Consider the following 12808-nt stretch of genomic DNA (forward strand, 5'->3'; position numbering starts at 1 on the left):
TCACTGTTGCTCAAAGGTGATATTTCATAAATATTTGAAGACTCTTCTTGCATATAGTAAACACTGCAAATAACTTTACTTTGGTAAAAGATTCAGTCTGGGTTTAATTTCTAAAGTTAGGTCTTTCTAAGAAAAAGGTTTCTCCATGTTTGCCCATAGCTGCCAAAACTTGTGAAAGACCAACCAGCTCAGGTATCTCACTGAAATGAGAGCTGGGAGGAAATCTGGGGAGACTCTTTCACCCAACGCATCAATTGCTTTTAGTTTAAGTGGCAAGCATTGAGCATTTTAATGAAAGTAATCATTCAACCACTCTGTTGTATAACTTCATTTAATGCATTAATTAGCATTGCCTGACAATGAGCAATAAGTTTGTTAAATTATTTATGAATCTTTATTAACATTAGTAATAATAATAATAATAATAATAATAATAATAATCATCATCATCATCATCATCATCATAATAATAATAATAATACAATGGTCCTATTACAACTGTTCATTGTTTATGTTAGCTCAGGTCCATTACATAATAAAAAAAAAAAAAAACATTTAATAATATGTATGTTGAAATTAACATTATCTAAGAGTACTAAATGCTTTAGAAATATTTTCGATTGTTAGTCCCTGTTAACTAATGTAGTTAACTAATATTAACAATTTCAGCCTTATTGTAAAGTGTTCCTAAAACTTAAGTAGAATAATCTAATTTATATAGGCCTTTTAAAAATGTGCATGCTTAGCTTTTCTTAAAGGTCACTAATAGAAGCACTCACTCTTTTAGCTTCAGTATCAATTCATACTGTCTAAGCCATATAAGTCATTATTAAAGTTTGTTATCAGCCCTGGGAATTATTTGCAGTCATGCAAGTACAGCCTCTAGCTAACATGAATTGGAAAATGCCAAAAATCTTCAGATTAATTTTCACCAAAAGGCCTTTATGTTGAGATGAATGAAAGTAACTTTTTCCTCCCATTCATCTTTGAATGAATGGATTTACCTCTACTGATAGTGTCTGATACTGTCTCATCAGAGCAGCACAAGCACCCGGATCTCTCCTAGAAAAGCACTTTGGAGTTATTTGGGGCAAATCATTATGAGAACATTTTAGCCTGACAAACATAAGGACATTTTAGATGGCAGAAGTTACACAGAGTGCTTTTTGGTTACAAAAGATTTGCTGTCAATCATTATTCGCGCCTCTAATTTGCTGACAGAATCAAGATACTCTAGATTACACAGGCCAACACTGCTCCATAGGGCACATGGAGTTAAAGGGGAAAGTGACCAGCAGAAACTGCACTGTTACGACCCAGGCCCTGGTCACTCTAACTAGTCAAAAAATAAATAAAGTCATAGTTCCACAACAACCACTAGTGAGCAACAACTTTCAACATATCATACAGGAGTAATGGAAAACTATAACGCTAAAGATTATACATAAATAAATAAAGGATTATAGAAATGTAACAATCAAATCGGCCATTGATTCTTGTTCAGCCTTCATTGCCCTTGAACAGCCAAACATAAAAAGCCAGCATTTTTGTCAAAAGGTACCTTCTAAGAAAGGGTTCCCAAGGCATCATAAACAATATTTAGTAGACTGCTGTTGTGATGTATTTTTTGTAGGCCAACCTGGAGGTTAGTGTCACCTTGTTCCCTTGACAAAATCCCAATAGGATTTTTCAATTTACTTTTGGATGGTTCAGAAAAAAATCCCTTTGACATGAAAAAGCTCATGATTCCTACAACAATTAGTGTATATTTTTGTGTATATATTTGTATATATTTGTATATATATAAAAACACACACATGCACACACACAAACACACACACACACGGTGTGATAGAACCACCCCCTTTAAAATAATAACATTTTGTTGCATTGCAGCCCGAAATGAAGACTTACTCAGTTTTTGTTTCATCCAGCTGTAATTGCTCAGTGCAACTTACAACATCCAAATGAAAGATATGACATCAACATGCCAGACAAATAAATAAATAATCTAAAAAATAAATAACACATTACACGATTTTTGTCAATCTCAGACAAAAGATTGGCATTGTGAAACAGTTGTGGAGATTTCTGTGATTTTATGTCGTACAGGGAGAGAGGTTCAAAGATGGCCGTTTTCATGGTCTTTCAACCAAATATAATATACAATCATTTTCTGAAAGTGTCACAAATTCGGCATGATCATCGCACAGTGTGTTTGCTGCTACGACCCACGTTTACTGAACAGCCAATAAAAATGTGACACGAAATCGATGCGACAGAGTGATAAAAACTGCTTATCCCAAGCTCTTATCCCTTCCTCTTTCACCGCTTCCAATTTTATTCAGCACATATAAAAAATACAAATGCCAAAGTGTGATTTATCATGTTCTTTTTGCTTGCCACTACAAGCACATGCTGATGACGTTTCATTCTTCTTTAGTAGCATGTGTTGTAGCATACAAGTCATCAGGTGTCATCATCGTACAGTCTGCATACATGTCATAACCAAGTTTATCAGATCCATGTCACACAGTGTGATTTCCAATGATTTTATAGGATCGCTATATAGCTAATCACCTTCTCAATGACACACAACGCCATTTGACTCTCAACTGTGATCAGCTGTGGTCATAGTGATTCGCTCAGCATGAAAATAACTTTCCCGGAGCATTTCAGTCCTTGGTAGTGCAACTGAAGCAAACAATCAACTATGGGTGGCACGGCACTGTCAAAAGATCTCCTGAATGAAGCTGTGGAAAGGCACAATCAGGAGATGGATAAAAAAGGCTTTATCAATGCCTACAAACACAGTGGAGTCTATTATTAAAAAGTGTAAGGTATCCCAACAGACTAAAAGATGTAATTAAACCAAAAGGTGGTTCAACAAAATACTGACACAAGGAGCTGATCCTTTTTCCAACTCAGTGAATTTTTTCTTCTTCTTTTTTTTTTTTTTTTGTTGCTTCTGACATGTTGGTTATATCTTTCACTTGAATGTAAATTTAATGTTATAGTAAATGTTAAGTAAATACAGCTGGATAAAACAAAAACTGTTCCCATTTTCATTTCAGGCTGTGGAGCAATAAAATTTGATTATTTTTAAGTGGGTGATTGTCCACTGTATACATGAATTAATATTTCTCTCTTATTCAGTCAAACATAATTAGATTATAACATACATATAATAGGTAATAAAGCATACATAAAGCTGCCTTTAAAATCAGCAGATAAAGGTATCCCAGCAGTCAGGATGTTACATAAACACAGGGTTTGATATATACAGCCTCTGTGTACGTTACAGGAAAACTAGAGGAAAAAGAACTGGTCTTATTGTCCTGTTTGTGCACACAGATAATTAAAGCATTGAAAGTTCTGTTCAGCCTCCTGAACCCTGAAAGTTTCATTATCATGCACAAAGTTACAAACCTTCCAGACAATGTAGAAAATAGCAGGCACATGTATGTTTTCACTTTTTATTCCAAAAACTTCAAAATAGGTTTCAAGTTCAAGAAAGTAGAATAAGCTTAAACACAATGCAAAGCATCATATACAGACAGATAAAATACATTGTATATATTGCAGACAAGCCATGTTGAGTATTACATATTTACAATATGTAAACTTCTATATACAATCTTTGTTACATGTACAAAAAAAAAAAAAAAAAAACTTTGTCTCTATTTTGTCTTTGTATATATATATTTATATATTTTATAATCCCCACTAGCATTTGTACTACAATAATGAAAAACATTTACAGATCTGTCAATACACTTTCTCTTTTTTTATATTAAAAATTTATTTTCATAAAAATATATCTCTGTACAAAAAAAGTTTCTATTCATTAGTTCTCCTTTCAGCATCAGAGTCTCTGCCTGGATATCTGCAACAGACCGCTCCATTAAGGTCCTTTAAAGTTTGAAAGTCACTGTTCAAAAAAAAAAAAAAAAAAAAAAAATCCTTTTGGTCAAGTAACTCAAGACTGACTGTATTCCTGTAGGCTTTGGATAGCCAGGGCAGTCCTTTAAAGGTCCTTCAAGACTGGGCTTGTACCTCTTATCGAATGGAGAGAAATGCATGGTTGTGTTTATCAAAATGAGAGAAAAAAAATGCACTGTGCAATTCAAATATATATATATATATGTAGTTTTTTAGGGGTGCTGTTTTTCCAATTACTGGTTTAGTTACATAGTTTTTTGGATGTTCATCGTATGTATAGCATAGATATTTCCAAAATTAAAAATACATTCAGTGCAATCCCAACATTGTCTATATCAGGGTTATTCAAATCTTGTCCTAGAGGGCCAATGAGCTGCAGAGTATAGCTCCAACCCTGATCAAACACACTTGAGCATGCTAATCAGTGTCTTGAGGATCATTAGAAAATCACAGGTAGGTGAGTTTGATCAGGGTTGGAGCTAAACTCTGCAGCGCATTGGCACTCCAGGACAAAATTTGAATAACCCTGGTCTATATCCAAAATTCTCATCTTTAAAGGACTATGCTACATGAGACAAAATACATTGACACTACGAAGTGGTCTTGACATGATCATCCAAGTCTTTCGCAATCGTCTTTGCTTCATGCTCACTTTCACATCATGCCAACAGAAAATCTGATGAAAAGGTTGCCATATACTCATATATGCGAAGGTAATATTCAAGAATGTAAATTAACTAAGGCGCTAATCTCTGTTTTAGCGGATGTGTGTGTGTGATTCGGTCGGACTGAGCATAAAATATATGGAGGGCTGCCAGGCAGAGTTCTTCATATGAAGATGCAAGCACTGGTTCTGATGAAAATGGCCTTACACTGAAAACACATCAGCACTGTGAAGGGAACATGTCCGTTTTAGTGATCAGTACAATGACTACACTGTTATAGTCTGAAACGGCGACAAGAATATCTTCAGTGCTTCAGCTAATTCACTGCCATAAATAACATCATAAATGCTGTAATGCTTTAGATTTTGGCTGGATTTCTCTCTATATATGTAATATAAAATAGGCTGATGCCTTTTCCTTTGGCATAGCAGCACCGTAGTTTTCGCTAAATGAAAAAATATTCACAATATAAGAATAGACTCATGACACATGCTAGCACAAAGGCCCAAAAGATAAAACTGCATTTTCTTGCTCCCTTAAAGTGCAGGTTCTAGGCTAAAGGAATATGTGGAGATGTAAATTAATTATACATTTTGGGGTGCTGGTTATTCTTTTTGTGTTTGTGTGATTCTCTTAAGCTGAGAATAGCAAAGACTTTGACTCCCACAAAAAAACAAAAACAAGGCTGGATCTTTGAAATTCTCCCTTAGCAACTGGCAACTTATGTCCAGTGTGCAATAATAATGAAAATGGAGCAATAAGAAGAGATTGGAAATACTACATATAGAGTTACCAAGGCACTGTTACAAGAAACAGATGGTCAAGCGTGAAACGCAGGCTGCCTGGATCCTTCATCAACATTTTGGGTTAGTATACACATAAAGATTAAAAATGGTGACTTTGAAGCCCTTGTGCCTTGAAATTCTGTGTGTGTGTGTGTGTGTGTGTGAGAGAGTGTGTCTTTTGTAGGATTTTATTGTAAATCTGGCAGCAATGCTATTGTTGTTGGTTTGCTGAGATGCAAAATGCAAGAAATGTAAAACTCCAAGTCAGTATGAGTTCCACGTCCACAAAATGATGTCTGATATGTGGAACATACAATAAGATGCTATCTACACCAATAAAGGAATACAAAATTAAATTATCCTAAAAAGAACAGCCATACGACAGTCTGGTAAATATAAAGTCAATGTCAATAGGTTGAAGATAATGTACCAGCTAACTCCTGGCCCATAAAATCTCAATGAAAATACAATCTTAGCTTTTTCAATCAACCTACAATTGAAACAAGCTCTGGGTAATATCGTATTAACACAACCATGATTTAAAAAGTAATAAACCTGTAAAAGCAATTATATCAGTGATTGATTTCAGAAGCTGAAGAGTACAGCATAAACTGGAGGAATTTAAAAGCCCACTGGAAAGTAAATGCCGGCATCAGGTAACAGAGGTTGTAAGACAAGAAAATCGAACCGAATGCTGCAGAAACAAGCAGCGGCAATATTATTCAATAACTTAATTACGAATCTCAATAACACCGTCCAGTTAAAAGATGCTGCACCCAAAATTTAGTGTACTTTGATAGCAAAATGTAAGTTATGCAGTATGCAGTCCAATTTATTGTCAGATCTACCCCCCCCTCTCTGTTTGGAAAGTTGTTAACTTCCCAAGGTCTTGCTCATCTTTAAACCTTCCCTTCGTGTTAATGGGGCAAATGCATGCAGATAAACAACCAGGCTTGGATTAGTATTTTAAGGAGTGACTTCTAAGCCCCTTTTCCTTATCCTTTTCATTAAGTTTGGCATGAGCATGGTTGGCATGGAGGAATGTGCAGGGAAACAGATTATGACACAAAGCTACAGAGATGAAATATTTTCATGCTCAATTGGTGTTGACTCCTTCTGACTAAAACCCTCACCTCATTCTTATCCTTGACTTCAGAACTTTAGGACCGAAAGAAGACCCTCCCCTGGTTATGAGACATTTCAAGTAACATTCATCTCTGTACTTCAGGTCTTCAAGGGCTGTGTTGTTTCTATTCTTAAGTATGAAAATAATTGGATCCATAAGCCGACAACTTAAAACATGTCTGATATCAGGAATACTATAAATGCTAACAAACGGTTCTTCACCATGATATCCCAGCCCACAAATCAAGAATATCCAAACACACGATGCGGGGTTCAGATGCCTGGCTAATACAAATACAAACCCTCCAGTGTGGGCTGTTTTTCTTCTGTCAGTTTGAGAAAAAGGAAATAATATCAGATAATGGCCATGAATTCATCTTCATAAAGCCCCCTGGACACGTTTTTCATGTTCTCAGCTGGGCTGCTTGAATTGTCAATTTTCAGCCAGGATCATGTTAAAATGGTAGTAGAACACTCGTTCCTTCAGGATGAAATGGGAAGAGAGGTGCTACAGCTAGAATCCATGTCTTCTAATAAGCCTCTCATTCCACTTCAGATCGAGTTGTGATGTTACATACTCAGGTAGCTGATGGGGAAGGCCAGAGAGAGTTTCCTCTGTGAATTCTCCACTTGTTTGGGATTTCAGCTCAAGGTGGAAAGGGGATAGAACAAGCCAAAACTCATTCCATGGCAAGAACTCAAGAACTATGAAAGTAAAACAAAGCTTCAACTCTCCAGCAACATGCTTCTCATGACTTCCTGCTCACTTGAAGACTTCCTCCAAATTAAGAGTGAGATCCCCTTTCTTTTCTTTTTTTTTTTTTGCCTAGTGACAGCTGTGAGATTGTTTGTCCTTTTGCGCTGCCGCAGTCAAACAGGACGTTCCCTTGGAAGGAAAAAAGAGGAGACAGTAGTGTAGAAACAGAGTTTTAGCTAGCAAACACTGATGTGGGTCTTTATCAGTCCATCTCTGTTGGTGCGCTTTGACAGCATTGTTGTCAGGGTTTATCACTTTGTCACAATTGGAATTGGTTTGCAAATGAAATAAAAAAAAAAAAAAAATCCTATTTAGTCCATCCGTGTGGCCCATTCGTAATTATGGGAACAGTTGCGTAGAGAGGGAAAGATTAAATCCAACCTATGGAAAGAACAGAGAGCACGTTTGTCAGCAGTTTTAAAGAAACTACTTTGAGATTTCTCAAGCTACTCATTATTTAAACTAGTTAAACTACTGTCAAAGTAGCTACATTACAAGTTACCAAAAAGTGGCTAACACATTGAGGCTACTGTAAGTAAAGTTGAAACTTTACTGTAAAGTCACATGTACCACTGTTCTGTGAATTTTCACATGCAAAACCCAGTCATTTCAATAGAAATTGAAGGAATCATGAATTTCAAAATACATCTTAACATTGATTTCGCAATGGGTTCAAGTCATTCATGTGGAATTCCTGAGTTGACTAACGGAAAGCTGCTTGGTAAGAAAGTGACTTCTGTGTAAGCTTTGCTTCATACAGTATATCGGTACACTATTGACAATAAACAATGGTTCTCTTAGCCCATGAAATTGCACCAAAATGTCACCAATATGACCACACCTTGAGATGATATTTTGTGCAATGTGTAATTATCAAGATTAAGTAATTACCAGTATATTTCTGGTACAAATTCAAGAATGTCAACATTAAACAGGATTTTGACAGATTTTTTTTTTTTTTTTTTTTACATAAAAAATAAATAAATGTAGCAGAAATGAGTCGAACCAGACAAATTAAAGAGTCTATCAGAGCTGTGTGCATTGAAACGAGAGCCGAACTCCTCAGGAAGTCATAAATCAGTTCTAGTGCCACAGGAACCAAGCAAGATAACCAACCAACCAACTTGTTCACACAACAGCTTTCAACATTAACACCAATAGAACAATTATTGACAATTTTAATTCGAAGAAGAGATTGTCAAATTTATTGTTCGTGATTGAAATGCAACGCTGGACATCACATGTAAACCCAGGAGATCATGTTAAATACTTGCATTGACTTCCCCCATCAGGCAGAACCAGACTGAAATTCCTAAGGGGGAAGGGCTTTAAACCTTTGTCTTCACAGAAAGTCCCTTTGCCAGAGAATGGCAAAGAAACTGCTTTTTGTACATTATATATGGACCAGAATGAACTCAAAAAGACTTATAAACGAATCATTCCATTGCTTAACTCCATATTCATTTATGTGTAACCCACACATTTGACTATCATGTATAATCACTTATTGTGTATGTCTTTTGATAACTATAGGATACATAGTCATGTCTAGTATTGATATAATCAAATTTTCTTGCTTGATATTGTCCTGACAATCATTTATTTGTAAAATATATCATAATTGTGTTATAGGAATCATGATATAAACAAATGATTTATGATCCCCTGAGCCAAGACCAGATCTGATTGGTCAAGGCAACATTTGAGGGGTGGCCAACAAGGAAGTTTAAATACTTTGGACCCCATGAAATTTGGCTTTTAGTTCTAGCATTGCTTGTGCTATCAGTCATGCCTTGCTTTTAGTCTGCTTTTAGTCCCTAGCTGCTGCTATTAGCCATGTCGGCTTTTAGTTCCAGCCTTGCTCGTGCTATCAGTCATGCCTGCTCTTAGCTTTTAGCTTGTAGCTTTACTACCTAGCTTTAGCTTGTAGCTTCTAGCCATGCGGTTAGTCATCATTGTTCTTTGAGCGCGGTTCCATCGTGCCTGCCTGCTGCTACTATGCCACGATGAGAAGGAACACAACCTAGTCTCGTCAAACTTTATTTCTTTTCTTTTCCGTTTGAGAGTTTCGTGTTCTGAGTTAAGTTTTGTAACGTCGAGTCTCCGACGCCTGACCTCGGATGCCCGTTCAACTTCGACCAGCGCACACGACTCTGCACTTTCAGCCAACGCCCAACAACCACGGGCTTCCCAAGACGTCACTTCACTACTGAACTTCCAGCCAATCAGCGACACCGGGATACCCCTTTCAACGGGAGTCCCTTTCACAGGAAACGAAGGCAACGTATCCCCAGATATTTGTTGTGCTGGTGTATCTAATATAATTTTAGTCACATTGAGGAACTCAATGCAAGGGCTAATTACGTGATTGATGGTTGTTCATGTCTATGCAATTTAACGTATTGCTGTAAACTTGGAATTCCATATTTCCATTCTCTTAAACTCATCTTTCCCTAACTTTCGACCTTCCTGCAACTTGTGTGAATGTGTGTGTGCGTGCGTTTATGTGTTAGATTAGTTTATATGTCTTAAATTTATCTAATAAAGCCTTATTCATATTGAAAAGAGAAGTATCATGTGTTTTGTGCTTACAAGTTAATGTCTTAAACTGTCGATCTTGTTACTGTGCTAATTGATAGTGTTTTCACTATAGTTTGGATATTAGTATCCAGCGCAGATTTGATGTTAAACGGCTCGTTCACTGAACCGCAGGCGCGTCTCCGTGAACAGCCGTGAAACAGTGATTCTGTTCAAATTCCCTTTAAAATCTTAAATGATTCCCTTTGAGCTAAATTGACCTGTTTCCCTTACATAAAATAAAAAAAATACAACAGATAAAACTATAAATTACTATAATTTAGTCACTATTATTTAGAAGCCACAGTTGAAAAAATAAAAATAAATAAATATTAAAACCTTGAGGGGACTCAAAGTGAATCACATTTCACCTAATTCATTTAATGGCCATAACAGTAAATGTGTAATAACAGTAGAAAATAGCCATCAAGTAAGCATCATTAACCCCCGAAATGTTACTAATTCATAGCTGAAAATATTTTACCATGTGTTCTGTGCAGGGAGTCTAATGATTTACCAGACAAATAAACTAATCACAAGGCTTGGTGCATTTGCTTACTTGCTCAACTTAATTAAATGTAATAATAAATAATAATAATGAAGGAATTAATTAATGAATAATTAAATTAATAAAAACTAAATACACATATAAATATTTGTTATATCCTGTTACTGGAAAAGTAATTAAAAACAGCTGAGGTAATGTTAGGATACTTAAAGTGTACTAAAATGTAGTTGGCAATGCTACTTTTAGTTACTGCCCAACACTGCTTGTCAGAAAAGAAGGAAAGACAAAAACACAGATGGTGAACCATTTTTCACAAATGGTGAAAAAGAGAAAGAGAAAAAAATAAAAAATAAAAATAGAGAGAGATGCTCAACACAATAGTATCAGTCTAACGTCATCCCAAAAAGCTGCAATAGCAAAGGTACATTTTTTTAACTCATGTAATTTAGAAAAGCAATAACAAAAATGCTAAAACAGCAAAAAAGCATGTTTCCACATGACAAAGAGCTGTTTCAGGTTCAAATCAGCAGAACAGATTTAAATACATGGGATACATGTGGTTTAGAGGATCTTAAAAAAAAAAAAACAAGGTGGGAGAAGCTGAAACAAATACATTAAAATTCAATACTTCTCTATCCTTATACCTTTGCCTCAGCAGTTTGTTTTCCATTTTGTCTGAGGGCAAAACCAGGGCGATAAAGTCAGTTTTAGAAGTACATTTTCTCCATTTTAATTCACCTACTCCCGGACTCAACATTCAAACAAACTATATGCTGAAAAGGCAGTTTGCGTATATACAGCGAAATATACAGCAAATGATGCCCCTAAATCATTCCAAAGAAACTATGAGAGGATATATTGCTTTTTTTTCTTTTCCCTGAGGTATTTGTACTCATTCAGCTTATTATACCATAAGATTTCAACTGTGTTCGGCAATGACCTTTTCATCCCTGACACCATGCTAGTTTATACAGTAGTCTAATGAAGCATGTTAAATGTGGATACAGAATGCTAAGGTCACAGTATGACTTTGAAAACTAGAAACAATTTCTTCTAGGACAAAAAAAAAATAAATAAATAAAATTCATGCGAATATCAGACTGTTACCATGTTTCACAAGAACAAATTATTAGCTCTGTTCCAAAACCTAGTGGACTTCATATGAAGACAATTCTGATGTAAAGGTTGGTTCAAAATATAGTTCTGAGGCAAATAGGGCCCTGATCACCACCTGAAACATGTTTATAAGCAAACATATTTGGCTATAATGGTGAAACTTATCAAAATCAATCACTGTAGAAAAGTTTTTATATGTATTCCATAAGCACACGGGGAAGACAGAATGCACAGCGATAAGCTCAGTGAAAAAAATCCAAGATGGCAGAAAAAGCAAGAGAAATGTCATAATAAATAGAACCCAATAAGGCTAATTATAATTAATTCAATTTGATAAAAACAACAACAACAAAAATACTAATAAAATACATTTTTTAGTAATAAAATGATTTTACAGCAATTTGGAGGTCATGTATATTTATGTTTATTAGCAGGGTTGGGGAGTAACGGAATATATGTAACGTCGTTACGTAATCAGGATACAAAAATCCAGTAACTGTAATCCGTTACAGTTACGTCAAAAAACGTAGTAATCAGATTATAGTTACATTTTGAAAAAAGGGGGAATACTTTCAGGATTACAATGGTTTCATTTAAAACTAAATAAATCAGTATTTTGGCATAGTAACACTATATTAAGCACAGCTTGATTAATGACTTACGCGAGTCACATGTGCCACCCACTGGTGCATGCGCAAATAACAGCTGTCTACAATCTCCTCAGACGCAGATTGAATCACTGCTGCAAAAACGCGTGTATTTCATGGAAATTCCGCTGCTATTTTGTTTAAAAAGAAGAAATTGCAAACAACCTTGAACAGTGCAAACTGTGCCTTCCAGCAAAGAAAACACTTTCTTCATCGAAGGATTCGACATCCAACCTAAAGAAGCATTTGTACTTTTACAAATTAGTTTTATATTTGCAAAGATATAAAAATATATTTGTATTCTCTTTTTTTCTTTTGAAAAAACATTTTCCATTGTCTAAAAATTGTTCTTATTATATTATTATTGAAAAAAAAAAGAATTTGTATTCTCTATTTTCCTGTTGAAGAAACATTTACTTAAAATTATTTCTTATTATATTTTCTTCAAAATAAAACAAAATAATCTGTAATACCAATACCATGCACTAGATGTATGTATAGTCCTTTACATATATATTAATTCAGGGCTGTGCAATTCTTAATTAATAAATGTTGTTGTTTTAAAAAAATAATATTTGACCTTGAAGTAATCCAGAAGTAATCCAAAAGTAATCAGTTTTAATCATTACTTTCTTATTGTGGTACTTGGATTACGTTACTGAATACTTTTTTTATGAAGTAATTAG

At 35.1% G+C, this 12808-nt stretch overlaps 1 protein-coding gene across 1 annotated transcript in view; it reads right to left on the reverse strand.

Moving 5' to 3' along the window:
* Positions 1–3825: 3825 nt before the first annotated feature.
* The window catches only part of LOC113091748 (CUB and sushi domain-containing protein 2-like), a 269603-nt gene continuing 260620 nt past the window's right edge, over positions 3826–12808 (reverse strand). The window contains exon 71 of the mRNA XM_026257372.1: positions 3826–7655. The gene's annotated coding sequence lies outside the window, so the exon portion shown is untranslated. The remainder of the gene's footprint in view (positions 7656–12808) is intronic.

This window comes from Carassius auratus, unplaced genomic scaffold (genome assembly GCF_003368295.1).
Source record: "Carassius auratus strain Wakin unplaced genomic scaffold, ASM336829v1 scaf_tig00214282, whole genome shotgun sequence".
Classification (NCBI taxonomy): domain Eukaryota; kingdom Metazoa; phylum Chordata; class Actinopteri; order Cypriniformes; family Cyprinidae; genus Carassius; species Carassius auratus.